Source organism: Macrotis lagotis, chromosome 1 (assembly GCF_037893015.1).
Source record: "Macrotis lagotis isolate mMagLag1 chromosome 1, bilby.v1.9.chrom.fasta, whole genome shotgun sequence".
Classification (NCBI taxonomy): Eukaryota; Metazoa; Chordata; class Mammalia; order Peramelemorphia; family Peramelidae; genus Macrotis; species Macrotis lagotis.
Window position 1 is genome coordinate 103,894,222 of NC_133658.1, and position 23,281 is coordinate 103,917,502.

Here is a 23,281-nt window from a genome sequence, read left to right on the forward strand (position 1 = left end):
AGCAAAATGCATATTATATTAACTAAACATAGAATCTACCACCTCAAAAAACAGTGATAATAACATCCTCACCAAAAAAAAGGAAGGAGGGTACCAAGGGTTATTTTCAAACTACAGGATAAATTGGTTAAAAAGTTATAGAAATATTTCCTGAACAATTACCACTTCATAGAATAAGAGAAAAGAGCTGATAATAGTTATATATTACTGAACCTGTCCAATGTAACTGATACTGTTTTCCCAACAGAGTCATAGAAATGGCTCAGATCCAAGAATGCAACCAAAAAAACCTACTTTGGTTATTATTTATATGAATTCAATTAACAGTCTATCAACAAAGAAGCACTGAACATATGGTTGAATCACATGGATTTTTTTCAGACAGAGAGGTTCATGACAATGATATTAGATTATTCCCTGACACTAGAAGCTATAAAAAGTTAATTCTTAAGGAATCCAGTGTAGATTTTTCAAGAAAATAATAGGCCTTTATAAAACAACATTATTTGGATTAAAGAATCAACACCTTTCTAATATTTAGAATGCTATGATCCAGTAGCAGAGTAGATAAGAAACCTTGAAGGCGGAAGAGCTGGGATTAAGAATGGCTTCTCACACATGCTGACTGTGTGACCTTAGTAAACCTCTTAAACTCTTAGTGCTTTGTAAAATCTTTAAACCTATAAATTGCTGAAAAGGCAACCTACATTGGCATAGTAAGTTTTATCGAAGAAGAATTATCCAAACCAATTAAATCACAGGTCCAATTTCTATAGCATAGGTAGAGATAAAGAAACAAGCAGGCAGACTTTGAGTAGACTTCTTGAGGGCTAAAGGACAAAAGCCAGCAGGAAAGAGCTATGTGTATTTGGGAGTGGAGACTGTATAAAAAATGAATATTTTCTGCCTATAAGAGAGTTAGTGGGTTGATTGCTTGATATTGAGTATAAGAGCTCAATAATCATCTGACCATGAGCAAATCATTTAACATCAATGTACTTTTTCTGTAAATGTAAAATGTTTCCTTTTCTGTAAATTGAAGTAGTTGGGTTTGAGGACCTCAAATATCTCTTCCAGGCATGATTCATAGATCTCAATGCATGATTCATAGAATCTATGACTTCTTTAATGGAACTTTTTCTCATCCTGTTCCTCTCCTTTTCTGGAATATTGTTACTTCTACAATTGTTAGTTGTATTTCAGCTGTGTCTTACTTTTCAGGATCTCACTCCTTATGGGATTTTCTTGGAAAAGATATTGAAGTGGTTTTCTATTTCCTTTTCTAACTCATTTTACAGATCAGGTAACTATGGCAAACAAAATTAATCAAGGTCATTCCCTTTCCCTAAACCCTTTATCTGTAGCCTCTATAGGAAGCATCAGTGACAGCTAGAACCTCAACAACCACCATATTCAGCATGTCACAGCATCCAACAGGTGTTAGCATCTACTGATGTTGACCTGTCAAGCTGCAACTGGACATGTTAATGAACTTTGCTAGTGCTTCTTTGTCTCAGTTCTATTTGACAATTATCTCAGTTTCCATTCAATATTATTCTCACTGTCTTTCATAATTTCTTCTAGGGGAAGGTTTAAAATTTATTGCATGAAGGAATATTGTAATATGATGAAAAAATATTGCCTTTGGCAGCAGAAGACCTGAATTCATAGGTAATGTTGGGGACCTTTCTATCTTTGTGATCATATTTTGTGACAAAATACTTGATTGCATTAGAGTCTATATCAATTTCCCTACTTTAAGATAAAGGAGCTGGATATGTTAAACTTTAAGATGCTCCAGATAGTTATCTTACAAGACTCTGATGCTACATTATGTATACAATGCCCAACCAAAATGTCATTTGCTTCGTGGAGCAGGTTTTGTTGGCATTGACATGGTTAAAAGAAGAATGGAAGTGAACATCTCTATAAATAAAAAAATTATTTTTGATTTTCATTTAACTTCAAAAGAATCTGATTAGCAAATAACCATTGAAGAATTTTTGGCAATTATGTTCCATAATTATGACTCCTACTAATGTCATTTAGCTTACAGTCTTTCATATTTAGGCCTATTAATTAATCCCCAGAAGCATAGACAGTTATAATCAATAAAACAAAGCCTCCATTGTAAATTACAAATAATCCACAAATACTTTCAACAGTTACGTTGTGTGTTGGAGGAGGAGTAGAGTTTTTTGCATCCTTTGTTAGAACATACTTGAGTTAGGGGAGAGAAGAATGTGTTGTTAATTGATAGCTCTTCAACCAACTTCACCTTTCAATATAATGCTCCTCATGAGATAAATACTCAAAACTGCAGCCATGGCTGCAATTGGCAACTACTTAAGTATGGAAAAGGAAAGCAAGCATGAATAGCTTCAGCAAAGAAATTCCAATCTGAAAAATATTCATTGCATTACTATAGAACTTACACAGTTAGCCACTATTTTCAGCCTTTTCAAAGTTTAATTTGGCAAATGTTTATAAAAAGAATGTTTAACAAAGATCACTACATAAGACACAAAAAACATTTTATCACTTAAGCGAAACTGTTTATATTCCCTGATTTTTTTTAAAATAAAAGACCTTTCTACTTGACCAAAAGGAAAGGTTTACTAAGTGCTTTTTTATTCATTTATTTTGCTTTATACATCAAAATCACCTTCTAACATTCTGCATCGAAAATTTCTCTGACATATTTATTTTTCCTTGTTTTTCGAAATTTCCCACAGCAACACATATGGTCTCAGGCTAAGACTCTGAAAAATGGTGTCTTATGTGAAACGGCCTTCCAAAAATGGTAAAGGGTACTTGGTGAGTACGTGATGAGCCTCCCACAATTGAAGGTATCCATGTAGATCCTAGATGACGCCTGCCATGAAAGCTGAAGAAGAGACTACAGTCTCTTCTGTGTGAGGCAGAACCCATGAGATGACCTCTAAGTTCTATTCTAATGCTATATTTAATGATTCTCCAAACTCCGTGTTTAGTGACACAAAGAATAATGGTCTGTGCTTGCTCTCTTGGCATTTAACTTCCCCCCCTGATTCCACTTTCAGCTCTGGCCTACTTCCCAGGGCTTCAGCACATAGTCTTCAGCAGCTGCCTGGATACAGAACCAGTCTAGGGAAAGAGAGCTTGGAATGTCATAGGAAAAGATGTCCCAATACAAACAATTTGCTCAAATATAGACACCCTCATATATGTAATACTGAGGAGAAGAAAAGAAATTTTCAGAGAAAAAAAATGGTTGAGAAGAAAGGAATTTAGGAAGCAAGAAATGGTTGTAAAATTGCAATGATTTTTGAGCAGTATTAGGTTTATTCAATAATTCTGGGGATATTCACAAAATCTGTTTAAACCTAGATATGAGAATAGTATCTAAACTGAGAGGTAGCAAGACATAGTGGATAGGGAACTGACCTCAGAGTAAAGATGACCTGGATTCAAATCCTGATTCTAACATATAATGATCACCTTGGGCTACTCACTGAGCACCCAGTATTATAAAAAAATTCTAAGTTGCATTGGTTAAAGGAATTTCCTTATCCTGCTGGAAGGGACACCCAAGATATAAAATATGAAAGATTCAATCCTGATCCCTATCACTAAATATAGTAGTACTTTAATAATGGACTACAATCATCTTCCTTCTTTTCTTTCTTTCCTTCTTTGTTTTTGTTTGCTGTTTGTTTCTTCTCTTTTCCTCTGTTTCTCTCAGTTTCTCTTTTTCTCTACTCTTCTTTCCTAACTTCTTTTCTCCTCTCTGCAACTTAGAGACAGTTATGATGTTATAGGCAGAAAGGCAAACAATTTTGTAAACCTTTCAGAGTTCTTTCAAATACAGGAAGTGCATTAATTGATCAAGTTCTGGTTTATTTTTCAATTTCTGTTTACTGAATTCCTTGAAAGCCAACCGCTTTATAGTTATTAGTCTTATGTCTAACCTATATGTCTATGCTGTAATTTTAACTTAATTCTACTGATGCTTTAGCCATACTCTGCCCAATCTATTCTTATAATAAGCATTGGTAAAATTGAGGAAGCCTAAATACTTAAGATACAATTGAAAAGTGAATTCGAGCCTATGTCTATATGCTGCTCTCAGATCAATTTTTACATTGCTCTCAGATCAATTGTTAAAACAGAATTGACCTTTCAGCAGAGAGTGGACTGAATGGGGAAGGTGAGTGATTTTAGTTTCTACTCCTGATTCTGCCATTAATTAGTTGTTTGATTTATAATCTCTCTGAGCCTTAGATTCCCTACATCCAAAATGAAGACTATCATGTGAGCCCAAACTACCTAATAGAATTATTGTGGAGTTCAAAGAAGGGGGGGAATCATATGTGAGAAAACAGCTGCTTTGAAAACTGTGAAGAGTTTTATTAGTGGAGGGCAATATTAGGTGCCTAATGGATAACAGTCATATAGAAGTTTATAGATTTTAGTGAAATTTTGTTGCAAGCATTAATTATGAAGAAGCATACTAGGAATTGTTGGACATAAAGGAGTTGGTGTATGACTAGGCTTCCTGGTTTAATTCCCATCTTCCTCCTGTCCTTGCCCATATCTTTAAGCAGGCTGTTTAAAGAGTTTTTGGAAAATCAGGTCAATTTAGGAATGTCAAGAACAATCCTATATTTAATTCAATGATAGGTTTCTGATGGGGGGGAATGCACAAAACTTTCGACCTATATATTTCCCCATACAGAATGGTTTAAGCAAAGAACTGAGACTAAGAAGGCAGATGGAAAAAACTCCCCAGAATCATTTTGAATGTACTCAAGTATTTTTTCTCTACTGTCAAAGACCTGCATAGATGTATGGAACTCAACAATCCTTTTTTAAACTTTGGGTTGCAAAACAAAACCACTTATCATATGCTACACTGTATTCAAATAATGGTACAGCTGGCAAATCAGAAAATTGAAAATGCCCTGTAGGTAAAAATGTCTATATTAATATACTTCAGAAAGTAGCAGTTAGGGAGAAAAATACTCTTGTGGCATACCTAGAATGTTATTTCACTGAACAAAACTGTGTAGCAAAAGAATGAAAAAGTCAAATGCTGATGACTACTATGTTACATTTTTTTAATAAAAGAAAAGATTGGGAAATTCATTGAAATTGGCTAAATATATGCAATCATTCTCAAGGGAGGGTCAGGAATCCATATCTTTATCAAACTCTATTGAATTTCTAGGAGATGTAGTTGTCCCCTCAGCTAATGCTTCAGACTTTGGTTTCAATATACAATACTGAAAATATCCAACTAGTAAATGTTCTATTTCTGGATGACACTAAATAAGTCTGTGGAATTTAAAAATCTTATAAGAAATTATATTTTGAAGTTATGTTTCTTAGAAGGAACCAGATTTTATAAGACCCAGAAGTACCAATCTGATCCCAGTGAACTACCCTTTCTTGCAGAGTTATGTGCTCTGAATCAATTGATGCCTTTGAAAAGTACGAATCCCAAGTTTCTGAATAAATTCCACTTTAAACAGTATCAGTTCACTTGGTTCCCTAGAGTTGTGATTAAAATGAGGGGATGTACAGATAGCTCCCAGGAATACTTGCAGTGGGATGAAAGGAGGAACTGAGTATCTAGAGTAGGATGAAGGACAGATAATGTTTGCCTTTTAGCCTAAATTTGGTTCCATTACTGTTTATTGAATTGTATGCTATATAGCTCAATGCTAGAGACTCTCTGTAGGATTAAAAAAAAGATGTCCTATGATATAGTGATTGACATTTTTTATAATTGTGAAGAAAAGATAGAATGTGATATAAACAGTAAATGCTTTTAGTAAGTAAGGAATGAAAGATATAAATTTGGTAGCAGTTATCTGGGAAAGATTTCTAGTTTCCTAAAGGAGAAAGAAATTAAGATGGACCTCGAAAGATTGGTAGAATTTAGTTGGTGAAATTAGGAAAGCTATGAAATGTGAAAATGAGAATGAGACTGATTTGTTCAGGGAATAATGAGATGAACTCAGCAGGTATAGAGCTTCCAGGTAGACATCAAACTGAATTTAATAAACACTATTAGTTGCCTATCTATTGTTAGGTATTATGCAAGATAGATGCTATTTGAGATAGAATTCGGGGAGCTTTATGATCCTCAAGCAACACTTAATTTAGTGACTCTTTCCTCTCCTTTTGGAATGGATTGCTTCTGTGGTCCAAACCCCTTAGCAAACTAACCCTGTAGTGCAGAAGTTTGCCCTGGGAAGTGGATCATTTGTACCAGTTCATTCTCTGACTTTAAAATATGGCCCCATCCGGCCGGGCTTGTGGTTCTCATTTGCTCCCATATCCCATGAAGACAGTCAAGTAAATAAACATTAAATATGTTAACTATGGGCTAAAGAGCAATAAGGTCTCAATAGACAGCCTCTTGTTCTGTCTCCTCATAAATGCTACAATAATCCTTCCCTCTCCTACCTCAGCTCACAATACCTACCATCCATAAGTTGTAAATACACAACATGGAATACAAAGCTTTGCCAATGGAAATAAACCTTTAATTGATTCTGTGCTGTGATTATTTAATGTATAAACATGTGCCTATTTAGAAAAATGATGTCTGGACAACTAACATTGCATTTCTGCCAAATACCAAGTGGATATTCATAAAATCTTACTGGAAAGCACCCAATACTAACTATAGAATTTCAAATGGTTGATTTCTAGAGATGAATCATGAAGCAATCTATACTGTCTGACTGATCAGAATTCCCCATCCTTACCCATGCTCAGAAAGGAAGCTGAAATTTTCTATTTGGAACCCACTTCAGAAAGCTTTCATTAATTTAAATTTTAGAGCAGATTTCTCCCCATTATGTATGCTCAACTAAAGGCTTATTAAACAAAACATCTCTACAAATCTGAACAAATATCATGGTTTTCCAAGGCATCCATTTTATTCTATTCCAGTATCCAGGGCTCTATGAGCCCAGGGATTGCAGGGATACTTGAACTGTTTTGAAGATAAGAAGCATTGATGATTATTTAGTGATTTCCAATCACTTTGCAATTCAGTTGAAACATGTGAAGCAAATGGCTGCATGTTACTTAAAAACTGCCCTGAATTAGGCAATGTAATAGTTGTTAATTAGATGCATTTAATTCTAATTTAAAGACCATCTTTACTTGGCATGTTCTTCATTGTATTATTCTTCAGCTGAATCCCATTATAACTGACATGGTTTATTTACTCAGCTCCTTCAGAGGAAAAATAAAAGTATCCTTGAAGCTGCATTATTTAAAGATGATTGTTAATTTAATCTCATTCTGACCAGTCTAATGCTTCTTACCCTCATTTTAATTTGGGGGTAGAATGTTTAAAAATTCTTTCTTTCTCTCCCTTGTAACATGATCCTAAGAATGGAAAGTTATATTAGGACTTTCAAGATGGTTAAGCTAGGGGAAAACAGAAAACAAGTAGAAACATTATAATACAGATGACCAAGTAGATATATTAATGGAAAGGGGGAGAAAGGAGGAGGCAGCCAAAGGGAGGCAGACAGACGTGTGGAGAATACTGAATGGAATAGAATCACAGCAACACCAAATGAGATGCATTCATCCATCGGGGCTTTGACAAGCTTGTTGCACTCTCTCACCACTGTAGCTAATGCCAAACAAAAGGAGACAGGAAAATGACGGCATCCACTTCTTAGCAGACTACAAAGAACCAACTGACTAACCAGAATCTGATTCCTATCTTGATTTTTGGTTTACCACCTGGCAGCAAACCATTAGGGATTCTGTCACTAATTTACACATCAATTTTATAAGATTTAGTGTGATTATCATCATTAGAATAATTATTATTAGAATTATGATTATCATGATTATTTTAGCCATCCCCATGTCTTCTCATTTCTCTGTAATAATTGTTTGGTCAAAAAGGGGTCAAGGAGGGTAATGAATAGGCTAAAAAATGCTGTTACAAGCAAATACATATTTTCAGAAACCCTTAAAAACCTTTATGAGGTTTTGGGGCAGAGGTTGGAGAAGAAGAAACTTGAGAGACAGGAAGACATTTATTACACAGTACCCTATGTAGTCCTGATTGTGAGTGGCAGGGGCAAGTTAAAAGGGACATGAAATTTACTTAGTTTCTGACTGGATATGATGTGTATTGGATAAATCATAGAACTAAATTAGTGAGACAATAAGCAAACCATTTAGCAACTCATTATTTTTCCATTTTCTACATTTCAATAAATTTATGATGTTGAAGGAGAAATCCCTGGAGACATTAATGTACATGTTTAATTGAGAAATAAAAGAATGACATATTACAGGGTGGGAAATGGCCCAGTAAAGAATATTAATATGCCATACAAGGAAAATAGATAGAAAAAGCATTGTGCTTCATTTCAGATTTCTGACATATTACTAGAAGAATAAAAATCAAATGTAGGTGATAGCCAGATGGTGCAGTGGATAGAGCACCAGCCCTGGAATCAGGAGGACTTAGGTTCAGATCTAGCCTCAGACACTTAACAATTACCTAGCTGTGTGACCTTGAGCAAGTCGCTTAACCCCATTGACTTTAATAAAACTAAAAACAAAACAAAACAAAACAAAATCAAATGGACCACTTGAAGAGGGAAGAAAAGAAAATGTCATTAAAAAAAACTGGTGCTCATCATTTGGAGTGAACTTCAGAAGACATATTGATCTCCTATCTAATTTTGGTTGGGGCAGTTAAGTTGTACAGTGGGAAGAGTGCTTAGAGTGGAGTCAAGGAGATTTTTCTTAATGAATTCAAATCTAGCCTCAGTCGCTTACTAGCTTTGTGACCCTGGGCTAGTCACTTAATCCATTCTGACTCCATTTTCTCAACTGCAAAGTAAGCTGAAAAAAGGAAATGCCATATCACTTCAGGATCTTGACTGCACAAATTGTAAATACTTGATCAACCACACACACACACACACACAGTTGCCTTGTCCCACCCATAACTTATTTAAAAATGAAACTGCCTTTCTACATAAAACCAAGATTTAAAATACACTAAAATTTAGCAACTTAAATACATTAATGCAAAGTGTTGTGAAGAAATAAACTCCCTTTTCTCTCTCCAAAATAAACCTAAACTGAAAATGAATCCTCAATTAGATATATATTTTGAAAGTGAGATTCTGATATTTGCCTCTCAGAAAGCCACATTTTGGTCAAGGCTGAACCAAAATACCATTTACAGCATGATGAAGCCTTTCTGATATTCTCTCCCCACCTTCACCTTTTCCATATCAGTTTTTGTCAAGGTATGCAAAAGTTTATTAGTATAATTGCTCTCAAATTTATTTAGGTATATGTCATCTCCCTTGATTTAAAATAAATTCATTGATGGCAGAAACTATTTCATTTTTGTCTGTTTATTCCTGAATCAAGCACAGTGTCTGGTATATAGTATGTGTGTAAGAAACGTTTGTTGATTGATTAAGATTGTGGCCAGAGATTCATCTTTTATCTCCAATGCTTAGACTTTGGATATCATTTTCATGTAATAAATGTTTGCTGAATTGAATTTCATACGTTAAAAACAACTCAGACTCCCAACTATAGATTCAGAAGAAACTGCTTTTCAAATATATTCATAGGCATACACATGTACAGGGCTGAAGTGATCTAAGTCTTCTGTTTTTGCTGTGGTTCCTTTTCAGTACTGAATATTAAGATGCAGTCCAGCATACTGAAAACCTCTAGCTTTCCAAAAATGGAAAACCTTTGCCAATAAATCACAACTGTTTTACCATATGCCTCTTTGTTCTGCCAAGCATCACCAGCCTGTTCTACTTTTAAGCAAATTTCATTATATTATAGCTCAGAGCAATACTCATTAAAAAGTATTACTGAAAAATGTCAAGTTGTTTTTATATAGAAATGCAAATTTATTTTCTACTGAGAAGTAAGATATTTGTTGAACACAGATATTGAGAAGAAATTTGTCTTTACCCCTAAGTAATTATGAAAATGATCAGAGTTCTTCTTGGTTGGGAAGGTTCACACCATGATGTGGATGAAGATCATGGTCTGTAGAGTTTTCTATTTTACAGTTGATAGTGACAACTTTCAGTGGTGACTTCTCCTGGTGCAACTAATTTGAAAACACTTTGTGTCTCATCATAGCATAGGCAATACTGGGTTTGAAGTCAGGAAGACCTAGGTTCAAATCCAGTTTCAGATATTTTTTAGCTGTGTGACTTCAGGAAAGTCACTCTATAGTGTTCTCAGTTTCCTCAAATTTAAGATGGATATAATACTAACATCTACCTCCTAGGATTGTTGTGACCACCAAATGAAATTATATTTGGAAAGTACTTTTCAGAATAGCTGGAATACAATAGGTTCTTTTAAAAATGCATGTTTCCTTTTTGTCCCTTGCTTCTGCTTCATTCTCTAGAAAGATCTCTCACTTGTTTCCCTAACCATAGTCCCTTTTATATATTCCTGAGATATGTTCATTTTTCTCATTGTTCTATATGCATGTTTTGCCCATCTTATTGCTTTAACTATGGAGTCCTTCCAGTGAACTAGTTTGCAAGCTATAACATTTGTAATAGGAAATTTCCCAGCAACTACTATTCATTATATGTACCATGTGCAGTAATAATTAGAGCATTGTTCTTGGGAGGCAGAAAAGTCCAAGATATTTATTTCATCAATCACAGATTAAGCATTGTAATTTTGAAAAAGTTACTACCTCTCTGAGTCTCAATTGTCTACATTTTAAAAAAAGTGTAAACATAATTCTCAACAAAAACATTTCAACATACAGGAAAAAGAACAAAAAAGACTTGTATAAGAAATTGTAACTGTTATGTAAATTTTGGTTCTTATCAAAACCAACTTATAAATATGTGTCATTTTGTAGTTTCTTGTTTTCTTTTGTACAATTAAAAATAACACTTTTATTAAAGTCTCTTGTAATAAATGTGTAGCAAAGGAAAAATTCCATCACATTGGTCTGTGTCTGATAATGCTTATTTCATTCTCTATCTCGTTTATTACCTATCAATTAAGAGGCAGAAGGTATGTTTTTAAATATGTCTTTCCTTTTCCAATATTTAAAGTAATTGTGATTTTGTTGGATTGTATACTCCCTTCATCAAAACAGATGACAACCTCTTTTTGCTTTTGTAGTTGATTTCTGAGATTTACTATTCTTCAAAAATTCATTACCAAGGGGCAGCTAGGTGGCATGGTGGATAGAGCACTGGCCCTGTAGTCAGGAGGATGTGAGTTCAATTCCAGTCTCAGACACAAAATAATTGCCTAGCTGTGTGACCTTGGGCAAGTCATTTAACCACACTGCCTTGCAAAAAAACTAAAAAAAAATGTATTCCCACCCACAAGACTGTTTATGAATCTTCTTTAGTTTCATTCAAACTGAAGTCAATGCCTCCACACAATCCTGCATCTAGAGCAGTTGTGGTGAAAATCAAATAAGATCAATATGTGAAATCATTTTGAAAAGAATGCAAAAAAATTTAAATACTTTAATGCTCAGAGTAACAAAAGTGGCAAAAGAAAATAACGACAAATTGTAGAGGGGCTTCAGTAAAACAACTAGAATGATGAACTCTGGATAGAACTGTGAAGTTGGTCCAGGTATTCTGAAAGCAATTTTGAACTATGCCCAGAAAACATCAAATTCTGTATAACCTTGGAGTCTTTTATCACTAGATCAATACTCCAAAGAAATGAAAAAGAGCGAAAGATCTGTATATTACATATATACATATTCATCTATTCATTTACATATACATGCAAATATATACATACATATGCATATATATGCAAACTCATATGTGTGTGTGTGTGTGTGTGTGTGTGTGTATACACCAGATCTTTTCATGGCAGGTCAAAAGGAAGGGAGTGTCTTCCATCAAGAAAGAGTATCTTTTTTGGGAGGTATTTAATTGAAATGTGGATTATAAACAAAATAAAATATTTTTGTGTCATAAAAAATGAAATGTAAGTTTCAGAGGAATCTGGAAAATTTTTGTGAAATTATACAGAGCAAAATAGACTGAACTAGAAAGACAATTTGTACAACTATATATATATATATACATATATATATATATATATACTACATAGAGAATATAATAATTTTGAAATATTCAGAATTTTGATGAATGCAATGAAAAGAATCCCAAAATTAGATAAATGAAACATGCTGGACATATTCTGACAGAGAGTTCATTAACTTAAAATGCAGAAAGAAGCATATATTTTTGGACATGACTGGATAATTAATGAATTTTTTGGTAGTACTATGTTATGTAGTTATATAGTCCTATGGTAACCTATATACTGAGGCTTTTATTTTTCAAGGTTTTCAAATGTTATTATCTGGGGGCATTATGGGGAAGAACAGATTAATAGCCAAATGATTGTTAATAGAAGTTGTATAAACTTTAAAAAGTAAATAATACAGAGGATTGTGCAAAAGAAGGTATTAGGAGCCAGTTATTTAGAATATATCCATATTCTATAATTCATGGTGGCACAATTAGGATTCATTTTAGAAAAATCATGCAGATTTTAAAAAAAAAACTTGGAAAGAAAGATGGTTTTCCTTGGGTCCAGTGGCCAGAGGTGAATCAGGATGACTGGAGATTGCCCAGAGTGTGAGGCAATCTAGGTTAAGTGACTTACCCAAGGTCACACAGTAAATATAAAGTATTTGAGAATGGATGTGAATTCCCATCCTCCTGACTTCAAGGTCAATGCTCTATCCACTACACCATCAAGCTTATTATTATTATTAAAATAGTTATGCTCGATATGTATATAATTTTAAAATTGGAAAAAATCTTTTTCAATATGTAATTTAAACTATCCAAAAAGGCATTTCTTCTGCAATACTGAAAACTATTCAACCAAGCTAAGTCAAGGAATGTTTTTCAAGTGCATATTATGTGTTATGTATTCTGGCAAGTGTTAAGTCATCTGTTATTTGAAGATTTTCAATGCCAATGGTTCTGATAACTAGTCCTTATATTTTTGAAGAGCTCTGAAATGATTAAAAAAAATTAGAGATTTACAAGATTTAACATTTGGAAGGGAATTTGAAGGTGATTTAATCCAATCCATTCCTAAATAAGACTATCCTCCAAAACATACCTAGAAAGTTCCTAGCCAACCTTTCCTTGCGTATCTGGGGCTAAAGGCAGACTACCTCAGAGACAGCTCATTCTACTTTTTTGATAGTTTGATTTGATAGTTTATTAGGAAGTTTTTTCCTCTGCTACTTTGAACTTGAATCTATTTCTCCAATTTCCACCATTTTGCCCCTGGTGGTACCCTATTGGGTAAACAGAACAAATTAATCCATCTTCTATATCATAAGTCTTTTACCTATAAGTCTTTATTGATCCTTCTTGTTCCCAATGCCCTGTATCTCAAAGTTACTTTGCATTTCTTTTTGTACATAATTTTGTAAACTGGACCCCAAATGTTGACAAGAACAAAATAAGAGAAATTGAGCATATTCCAGGATACAACTTTTATTATACAGTTTATTTTGTTAACTCATTGGAATAATTTATTTAAGGGCAGGGATTCTTTCAGACCTATGAACCTCAACATTTAATATAGAATCTTGCATAAAGTTGAGGTTTAATAAATATTTACTGATTGACTGAGTCTTTGATAGCCTGGAGTATTGAGAGGAAGGGAAATTCTACCTGATTTCCTTTAGTAATTGGGGTAAGTGAGGTGAGGATAATAGAGGCAGATTTTTTAATTACCAAGGATCATAAGACCCAGTAGTTGGTTTCTTGAATCACCTACTAACCAATTTTCTTGTTTGTTTGTTTGTTTGTTTTTAGAGACTCACACCAAGGTGCAAGGTACTTTCTTGCTTTCATTTCCGGTTATACTTACAGTTAAAATTCTACCTAAAAGACATAGTCCTTTTCTAGTTTTTGGGGAAGGGCAAAGCAAAAGTTATCTTTGATTGCAATAATAGGACTGCTTATTGGATAAATGACTGACACTCTCCTTGCCTGGTGAAAGTGCATTGCTAAAATTATCTCATGAATCTTCCTTGCCTCTTGATAAAGTAGAGGGGAAGCAAACATAATGCTGTCATTCATACTCTGAGAATTGGGGGAATTGCAGATTTCAGAGCTTCAAAAATAAAATAGAAAGACATCTGTCCTACATGGCTATTGTTTGAGGGGGCTGTTTATTTGTGAGGTTTTTTTTTTTTGGTTTTGTTTTGTTTGTTTAGTTTCTCTTTGGGACAGTCCCCTTGGAGGTAGGGATTATATTAGATTATTTTTAAATCCTCTCTCACTCCTAAAATGCTAAATTTATGAAATCAAAACAAAGAAGGAGGAGGGCAGGGTAGAAATGTTTCCCAAGTCCCATTGCAAAATCTGAAGCAATTCTTGAAGTTTTACCAGGCATTTTTTGTGTTAGGTATTCCTTTAAGAGAACCAATTATGTTGGTCCATACCTTCCTTAAATTGCATGCCAGTTGATTTAAAGTAAAGAGTCTTGGGAACTAGCAGACATCCTGATGGTTTAATGTACATCTGGAAATCTCTAGTGACTATCAGAGAGTAGCTAAAGAATTAAAAATGTTAAAAGCTTCATCTATCTCCTGGAACTTGCCAAAAAGCAAACACTAATGTGTTTTCATGCTTGTTTATCTATCTATCTATCTATCTATCTATCTATCTATCTATCTAATCTATCATTTGATTTAGTACCATCAGTAAAACCTATGATTATTTTTTCATATTTTTTAAAGCTTGAGAAAAACAAGCTAAGTTTTTAAAATTGTTTTCTTTTAATTCTTTTCCCCCCTTTTCTCAGGATGATACTATTCCTTTTTGCCTTTTCTTCACCCACAGTTGGGCATGTCAACTCCTTATCAGGGGGCAAATCAATGCAGCATGTCTTAAATCTGAAAGCTCTCTACTGACATTCTTCACTCAGTTCACCAGCCAAATCTCTTTTTGCAGCTGCTCCCTCCCAAGGTGTTCCAAAAATAATGAGATTAGGCCATTCTGACACATGCCTCCCCCTTTCCAGTGCAGTTTGGAGCTCAATTTGCCAGGCTGATTGGTGCCTCTTGAGTTCTCATCCCATTAGTAGAGCCCAGACAAATCAGACAGGAAGCCTATAATAAGCAATCCCAGGATCCTCCCCACCCCAAATGGCCAATAGATGCCTCCAGTAATAAGTAAGACTACAGAAATCAATGACAACATTAAATGTATCACAAATCTTTCATTTCAATGGAAGAAGCATCTATATAAAGGAGTCATTTGCACTTTGCAGATGCAAATCAAAAACAATCTGAATTCCAACATTTTCTTTTTTTATCTAAAGGTAGACAAGATTTTTTTTCATTAGCCAATACTTCTCTGCCCTCCTTTATTATAACATTATCAATACACATTGCAAATGGGAGGCAGAGCAACAGAAAATCTACTTGAGACATTTTCATTTTTTTAATATTATTACTCCATAGCTCAAAAGCATTTTCCATCAGACTATTTCCTGAACCAGGTACTTTTTTATACTACCAATTATTCAGATGTAGGAGCTTTATAGGTTTTGTTGTTTTTAAAATTAGGACAATGCACTAATTATTGATTAAATAATTCATTCAGAAAATTGTACTTATCTTTGGTGGGACAAGGAATTCAAGAATCACTTTAAAATATTCTGTATCCTGGGGGTGGCTAGGTGGTATAGTGGATAAAGCACCGGCCTTGGAGTCAGGAGTACCTGGGTTCAAATCCGGTCTCAGACACTTAATAATTACCTAGCTGTGTGGCCTTGGGCAAGCCACTTAACCCCATTTGCCTTGCAAAAATCTAAAAAAACAAAAGAAAAAATATTCTGTATCCTCATTTTTCCTTTTCTAATTTAAAAAAGAAAAATGTCAAGGGGAAGCTAGGTGACATAGTGGTTAGAGCATCAGCACTAGAGTCAAGAGACTGAGTTCAAATTTGACCTCAGACACTTGACTTACCCTTGGCAAGTCACTTAACCCTAATTGCCTAAGTAAAGAGAAAGAGAAATGTCTAATACTAGTGACATTGTTGCTATTCTTGTTCAGTCATTTCAGTCATGTTCGACTCTTCGGGACCCATTTGGGGTTTTCTTATTTATTTATTTTTTGCAAGGCAAATGGGGTTAAGTGGCTTGCCCAAGGCCACACAGCTAGGTAATTATTAAATGTCTGAGACCGGATTTGCACCCAGGTACTCCTGACTCCAAGGCCGGTGCTTTATCCACTACGCCACCTAGCCGCCCCTCATTTGGGGTTTTCTTGACAAAGATACTGGAAGTGGTTTGTCATTTCTTTCTCCAGCTCATTTTATAGATGAGGAAACTAAGGTAAACACTATCTTGCCCAGAATCATACAAGTAAATGATTAAGGGCTTACCTAGGGTAATATTGGTTGGGAAGTTTCACTGAGATTATTGACTTGAAAGGACTAGTTGCCTAAAATATGAAGGGATTAAGTGACTTTCCTTAACATAGCTTTCCATAACACATTTCAATTACTCTAAAGGTATTTTCATTTTATTTGTAAATAAAATAATAACTTAAAAGAGCTATTTATTTTATAATATAATAGATTCGAAGTTGTAAGAGACCTAAGAGATCATGGAGTCTCATCAGTTTATTGTAGAGAAAAGGAAACTAACACCCAGGGAAGTTAAGGAACTTGCTCTAGGTCACAGAGCTGGTAAATATCTTAATGCCTGGGTCTTCATTATTTCAAAGCCAATACACCCCACAGTACACCACATGATCTCTAATTTCAGTCTCTCCACTCCAATATATCTTTTACATAGCTATCAAATTGATTTTCCTTAAGTCCAGGTTTGACCATATTATCCATCTAGTTCCATTCAACCATAAAAAGGACCTCTAAAATAAATACAAAATCCTGTTTTATCTTTCAACACCTGTTATAACTGGCCCCATCCTTCCTTTCTTGCCTTCCTTACTCTCCTCTACCTATTTAGCGATTCAGGAACACTAGCCTTCCTTCTGTTTCTTGCACATCTCCATTTCTTTTCTTACCTGGTTTCCTTCAAGTCTCTTCTAATAGTTTCATTGTTTGCATTTACAAAATGATTTGTTCTACCCTACTTCATTTTGGTACTTTCCCTTTAAGATTATCTCAAATGGAATCATCTCTGAGATGATATCAGATTACTCCACATGGATGAGACACAATCTTTTTATCTCATTTATATAGTTATTTGCATCCTTAAAAACCAGGAGTTTTTTTTTTCTTTTCTTTGTATCCCCAGGACTTAAGCACCATAACTGAAATAAAATAAGCACTTGTATTTAATAATGATAATGCCTGGTTTGATTTGATTTGACATTTAAGAATATCTGAAAAAGGAATGGACTCCCTTTGTAGGTAGGGAGTTGTTCCTTATTCAGAGAACTTCCATCAAGAAATGAATGACCCATTATCAAGGGAATTCTTCAGGTGGTAAATTAGACTAGATGAGCTTCCCTTCCATATCTGAGACTTGTAAATATGAATTTAGAAATATATTCTGATAATCTCTTACTTCCTGGAATAACTAATAATTCATTTCTTATTCATGAAGCTAAATCTTGCTCAACCTTTTTTATGCTTTAATCTTGTACCATCTTGGAAATTTTGAACATTATGGAACCATCACCATATGGAAATAGTAAGAAAGGTCATTCTAATGCTAGAATATTTTAACTGAAAGCCTCCGAGAATTTATTTTATCCAATACTTTCAATTTATAGCCGAGAAAACTAGGCCTAAGTAATTTAAGTGATTTGTCCAAGATCACATAGCTAGGGAATGGAAGTTCCATGACTAAGATGCACATTTGCTAACTCCCATTCCAGAGCATTTTTTAATTAATCTAAAATAACTCCCTTTTAGGCATTGAACCACCACTGTCTTCTTTCTCATTCCAAGGTCACGTGGAATTAGTTTACATTTCAAAACTAATTAGGCTCCTTCTACATTTTTCTCCCACCTTTATTAAATTTTTTTCCCTTGGCAAGAATTATTGAATTTTGTCCTGTTCCATTTTCTTTTTTTTTCCTCTTGCTAAAAGTCATTTTTTATTATTTGTCTTGTCTGTTAGAATAAAGGATCAGTGTGGTTTAATGGGAAGAAAAATGAATTTGAATTTAGAGAACCTAGGCTTGGGTCCCAGTTCTTCCACTTTGCTACCTATACAAACTTGTGAAATAAATGAATTAAAACATATTTAGTATGTATCATTTTGCTAGATGCCATATTAAACTCTGGAAATACAAATGAAAAAGTTATCTAGATTCTACCTTTAAGAAGTTCATTTGCTAATACAAAGGAGAGAATACATATAGTCCAGTGGTGACCAAAAGAGTTTCAAGTTGTGGTTTATTCATCCAAATGTTTGAAAAATATGTGTAGTAACTGGGTAAATGAAATTATGAGAAAAAAAATCACTCTCTCTTCACTTTAGTTTCCTTATTAAGTCAATGAGAGAATTGGACTGGATGTCCTTTGAGATCCCTCCCAGATGCAAATGTACATCATATAATATTTTGACTGCCCCAAAAGAAACAAGTTCATCAACTATCACCATTTTTCCTTCTTTTTTTTCCCCAACCTTAGTAGAGGTAAAGCATACATTTAGCTGGATAACCTGTGGAGACTTAATAATATCGTAATGGCCAGCAAGTATGATTAGCTATTTTCTTTTACTATAACTCCTGCCAAGGGTTTGCACTTGAAGTTACTCTTTTTTATTTAAGTTTTTTGGTTTGTTTTTTTTTTTTTTTTTTGCAAGGCAGTGGGGTCACACAGCTAGGTAATTATTAAGTGTCTGAGGCTGGATTTGAACTCAGGTAGTCCTGACCCCAGGGCCAGTGTTCTATCCTCTGCTCCATCCCTTAAAGGGCATTGAGAGAAACATTTGAACTTTCTAGACTTTGGGAATTAGCTTTGAAGATATAGTTCTGTTTCTTTGCAGATATTGGTGACCTTGGTAATGGGAAAATTTTGAGGATGTGCTCTTGATCAGACAATTTCCACTGTGAAAAGTGGGGGGAGAAACACCTTGTTGGAAAATTATAGGTATTTCAAGAAGTATTACATGGTATCATAATACCCTTATGGAAAGTATGAAATAATAAGCATAATATTAGGATTTTGCACTTTTTATCAATGAATTTTGGCATTTTAGGGTATTTCTCATTTGGCAAGAGGATATGTTAAATGGATTGCTTTAAAGTAATGGAAGGAGTAGTAAAACAGTAGACTCCTGGGGTATGAAGGGAATATATGAATAATAAAACTGATGGAGTTGCCATTTACTGAGATTGAGGGATAGTAGGGGGATAGCTTGGATATTCTATCAGTGATCTTAACAGTTCAAGAGAAGGAGATAGAAGACAGCACATTGACACTATTATATCACATTATATATGGAGTTTATGAAAGGACAAATATATGCTTGGACGTGATGGGGAGGATATGAAGAAGTCATAAATTCATATAATTAAAGTTTGGTTCTTATAGACTTGGCTTCTGTAATCATTCTTACCATTTACTTTAGTATTTATCAATATGAGAGTCAGAGAATTCAGTCTTGGTGTCAGGAACAAGAGGAAGGAATACGTAAGTGAGAAAAGAATTCTTATCTAATACAATTTGGGGCAACTAAGAATTCATGAATGGATCTATGAATGGCCAGGGAAAGGAAATTCTGAAACTATTAATTCTTTTGTTTTTGCTATGGTGCCCTTTTGAAAATTAGATAAGAATCTCTCAACTGGAGTCTTCCCACTAAGTCTATGTACAATGAGGTAAGAATTTCAGTCAAGAAAATATTTAACTTTTTTTCTGTCAAAAAAATTTTAGAAGAAAGAAAGGACTGTTTTCCTTGAGGTGATTATTGTGAAGTCTTGAGTTGGACCCTATACAGAGGGAAAGAAGAGGCAGAAATAGTTGATTCATTCAGGGACTTCAGATAACTATGATTTCTAGAATAGAGTAAAAAATGGAGAGCATGTAACACCATCATCAAAAGTGTACTTATGGCTTCTCTCCCAAGATGGCAGCCCCCATGTCAGTGCAGGTGGAGTTCGGAAGTGGGGCAGAGCTCTTATTTGATGGTGGAAAGAAGCACCAGGTCACTTTACCCAGTCAAGAGGAGCCCTGGGATATCAGAAACCTTCTCATCTGGATAAGGAAGAACCTGCTGAAGGAGCCACCAGAGCTATTCATCCAGGGAGATAGCATATGGCCTGGGATTCTGGTACTAATTAATGATGCTGATTGGGAGCTACAGGGTAAATTGGACTACCAATTACAGGACCAAGACAGCATCCTCTTCATCTCCACACTACATGGTGGTTAGAGCATCTGTCCTCCCCTGTCTTCAGTTCCTGCAGCTCCCAGGGACCTTCAGGGCAGAAAAACATCCAAAATGGGGGAACAAAAAGACAGAAATTCTACCCCTCCCCCTTCCCCCACAGCCAGAGCATGTGGGACACCAAGCCTCCCCATGACTTTGTCTTCATGGGGAAGAACCAGGAGCAGAAGAACCAGATAGTCCTGCTCTCTTGACACTTCCCCTTGCTACATCCTTACCACTCCCTCTCCAGCCTTAGCAGCTTTCCCTATGGGAAGGGAAATGAGGCCAGGTACTAAAAATGTGCTGCTTACAGCTTGTGCACTAATGGAAGAAGCTACTACCACCTCCTTCCCCAAAATGGGGAGTGGGGGTAGCTCTGCCAAGAAACCTGCCATAGATTGCACCCTCCAATAAGATGTGCCTCAAAGGGAGGTTGTGGTTCTTCTGCCCCCAGTATTCTGCAGTCATCTTTTTGAGCTCTGAATCCCTATCCTCCTGCCTTTTATGGAACTGTTCCAATACTCTAAACTGTGTCACCTTGGGCAAGTCATTCATCACCCTAGGTTTCAGTTTGCTTGTCTGTGAAATTATCTTTTTGATGATCTTTAAGAACTCTTTCAAATTCTAGAATTCTAAGATTGAGATTCCTTGCCTCAGTTTCCTTATCTCAAAAGCCAAAGCACCACCTGCCTCTTCCAATGTCATTACTGAGCCTCAGCTGGGGGCCCCTATTCAGTGCTGCCTCTTCTTCCTCCTTCTGCCTGGATGCCCCCAACTGCTCCAGTCTTGCGCCTCTGACTCCCCTAGCCCTTGACCTAGGCCTGCCCCACAATATACAGGCCAGATGGATTCCTGGGTCCCCTCCCCCAGAGATAAAAAGGCTGTCATCTGTCATATACTGTCTGAAGACACCTGGGCTTTGTGTCTCACTAGGGAGGGTTATAGACCTCTTCACTGTGCCTCAGTTTCCTCTCCAATGCCTAGGATTTTACCATCATGAACTTAAGAGTTACCCAAAAACTAAGGCCCAAGAAACTGCTTTATGACATATTTGGGACCTTCCAGCTTCTTTCCCCACAGCATGCAGACCCATCTGGAAGTCAACATGGTGGTGCCTGTAACAGCCGGCATTGGGCAAATAAAGACTTTCATGCCTGTTGTTTTTTTCTTTAAAAAAAAGTGTACTTATGAGGAAATCATGAGCTGGTGGACTTCAGAAAAGTCTGGAAAGACTTGCATGAACTGATCCTGAATGGAGTGAGAAGAACCAGGAGAACATCATACACATATGTGATGATCAGCCAGGATGAACTTAGCTTCTCTCAGAGGTTTGGAAATCAAAGATTTGGATGGAAAATGCCATACACATCCAGAGAAAAGCTGTTAATCTGAATGCAGACAGAAGCATACTATTTTCAGTTTTTAAAACTTGTTTTATTTTTTTTCTCTCATGGATTTTCCCTTTAGTTCTGATTCTTCTTTCACAGCATTACTAATAAGGAAATATGCTAAACATGATTGCACATGTTATAACCTATATCAGATTACTAGCTATCATGGGGAAGAGGGAAGGAAAGGAAGGAGGTGGAACTCAAAACCTTATAAAAAGATTAATGTTGGAAACTATCTTTCCATGTAATTGGAAAAATAAAATATATAACACTTTTAAAAATTATACTTATGGTGGAAAAGAAGTCTAGGGGGGAGGGTAGAAAGGTAATATTCAATTAATGTGTCTGGAATAGAGTTTTAAAGTCAAATGATTAGTCTTGATAAACTAGATGGTGTCTGGACTTGGGTAACATAACCTTGAGTGACTTATTGAAGGAATTATTCTCAGGTCTCATAGGAAATCATTAACTAGCAGCCAGTAGACCAATTGGTTCCACATTGCAATTATGATTGTCTCATTTTTGCTTCCTACCAATTCTGACTCAATTAAGCAGCCAAATTTCTTCATTAAATGGCTGAGGAATGTCAAAAAAGGGTTCTTTTATAATTTCTATTCCATAGAATTCAGTTTTTCTTTTCTTTTCTTTAAATTGACAAGGGATCGAAGGAAAGCAATTTGCACCTGAATCAGCAACAAAGGACTCAATATGATCAATATCTGTTATCACTGTGACTTCTTCCTCTTCATTTCAAACATTTTGGTAAGAGTTCAGTAAACTCAAATGTATATATATATATATATATATATATATATATATATATATATATATACACATATATATATAAATATAATTTCTTATAGAGGTGAACTTAGAATTAGGGCTGCAGATTAATAAAAGTATCCTTTTTAGGTGGCAGATCTTGAGTCCCTGGTTATGACCTTTGGGTTGACCAACATATTTGCCACTTTCTGGCATTTAATTAACATAGTGTTCTCTCTTTGTTTAACATGTCATAACCTCCTCTAATGACATTCTGATCCATTCTTGGTGTGAACAGGAAGACATCACTAAGCTTACCAAAGTAAATTAAATTTCCCAACTGTTCTAGGATTATAATGTTAGCCTGAAAAGTTTGTTTTACTCCAGAGGCAGTCAGTCTTCCTGGGATTTGTCCTTTGCCAGAATGATTGTCAATAATCCACACTACACTGAATTCTCTTAACAAGAACTAAAAACATCAAGCATTTTAGTGGTGATATTTCACCTACACATTACAGGATGTTTGAGAGTTGGGGGAAAAAAAGACTTGGGCACTTTGCATAATGACAGAACATTAGACTTTAGTTTTCCCAGATCACTTTGGGTCTATTCCACAAAAAGTAAATAAATCCAACAAGGGGAAGCTATATGGCAGAGGATTAGTCCTGAAGTCAGGAGGACCTGAGTTCAAATGTGACCTCAGACACTTACTA

The 23,281-nt window shown here is 35.2% G+C and overlaps 1 protein-coding gene and 1 pseudogene across 23 annotated transcripts in view; one reads left to right on the forward strand and one right to left on the reverse strand.

Annotated features, from left to right (window-relative positions):
- NRXN1 (neurexin 1) overlaps positions 1-23,281 on the reverse strand; it is a 1,421,526-nt gene that overhangs the window by 1,023,622 nt on the left and 374,623 nt on the right. The window lies entirely within an intron of this gene.
- On the forward strand, positions 20,113-20,472 carry LOC141501734 (ubiquitin-related modifier 1 pseudogene; annotated as a pseudogene).